A 1,598-nucleotide genomic window follows, 5' to 3' on the forward strand; every position below is an offset into this window, starting at 1 on the left:
TTTGGACTGTTGTGGGATAATAAACTGTAGATAAACGAGGGCAGAAATTGGTAAAACATATATAAGATTATTGCAATAATCCAGATATGATAATGGCTTGGGGCAGGGTGTTAGTAGTGTGGTGAGAGGTGATATTGCTCACTTTTTCTTAAGGTGAGCAACAACGCAGCATTTTTTAAAAAGTGAATGGAATGATCTGGTAGAAGAGGAAACACTGATGATACAAGCAAGAGAGGGAATTGTTGGAGTGCAGGGGAAAGAATTGGCTTTGAGAATACCGAAGAGGGCTGAGTATGTGGGCATGGATGCAGGTGGTTGGGTTATCTGCTGAGAAGGAGGAAGAAGGAGAGGATATGAAAAGTTTGAAAAAAGTTATGAAATAAGCATTTAGGAAAAGTGGATGCACTTGAAAATGTAGTATGATTCCCAGGTAGCACTAAAAGCCCACTTGAGGTCAGTGGCGATGAATTTTAAGAGTCCAGTTGACACAGTTGTGGGTTTTTCTTCATCCCCTTTCCCAAAAGCAGAGGGTAGGTAGTTAGATTGTTCAGGGTAGGGATCTTGTGAAGCAAAATGAGAATACAAGAGGAGGCAAGAGAAAAGAGGACCTATCAAGGGAGTGATTTTAACATCGGACCTTGGAGTTTAGATGGGTAAAAAGGGAAGTGAGGACACCAGATAGGTGAGGAATGGTAAAGAGATACTAGGATCACTGGATTGTAAGGCCCAGGGAGGGATCAGAGAAGTGTTGGAGTCAGGGCATTGGAAGGAGTGAGCTGAAAAAACAGGAGAGTTAGAAAGATAAGTAAGATTATTGGTAGATTATTAATCACTGGAAGCAACCTCCAAAAAAAATCATAGTATTAAGACCCAGTTCATGCCCTCTAAGTGCTCACTCTGTGATGGGAAAGACAAGACAGAATGAAATAAATATTAAAGAGAAGTACATGCTGCCGGGTGCAGTGGCTCACGCCTGTAATCCTAGTACTTTGGAAGGCTGAGGTGGACGGATTGCTTGAGCTCAGGAGTTCGAGACTAGCCTGGCAATATGGTGAAACTCCATCTCTACTAAAAAAATTACAATAAATTAGCTCGTCGTGGTGGTGCATGCCTGTAGTCCCAGCTACTCTGGAGGCTGAGGCAGGAGAATCACTTGAACCCAGGACGCGGAGGTTGCGGTGAGTGGATATCACACTGCTGCACTCCAGCCTGGGCAACAGAGCGAGACTCTGTCTCAAGAAAAAAAGAAAAAGAAAAAAGAGGAAGTACATGAAATGGCTGTGGAAGCCAAAAGGAAGCTGTGAGTAAACATGAGGGTCAGATCAAGGAAAGCCTCCAAAGCAGGTGGCATTTGAATCAAGCCTCAAGACGGAGCAAATGCAGAACATGGCCTGAATAAATGTTCACAGTTATACCATTGCAGTGAGTGCTCAGAAAACAGTGGTTGGAGTGCAGGGTAGGAGCTATGGCAGGACATGAGACTAGAAAATTATCTGGAACAGGCAAGGGATTTTTGAATGTCAGGCTAATGCCTGGGCATTTTCTTTCTTTCTTTCTTTCTTTCTTTCTTTCTTTCTTTCTTTCTTTCTTTCTTTCTT

Source organism: Colobus angolensis, unplaced genomic scaffold (assembly GCF_000951035.1).
Source record: "Colobus angolensis palliatus isolate OR3802 unplaced genomic scaffold, Cang.pa_1.0 Scaffold68, whole genome shotgun sequence".
NCBI lineage: Eukaryota > Metazoa > Chordata > Mammalia > Primates > Cercopithecidae > Colobus > Colobus angolensis.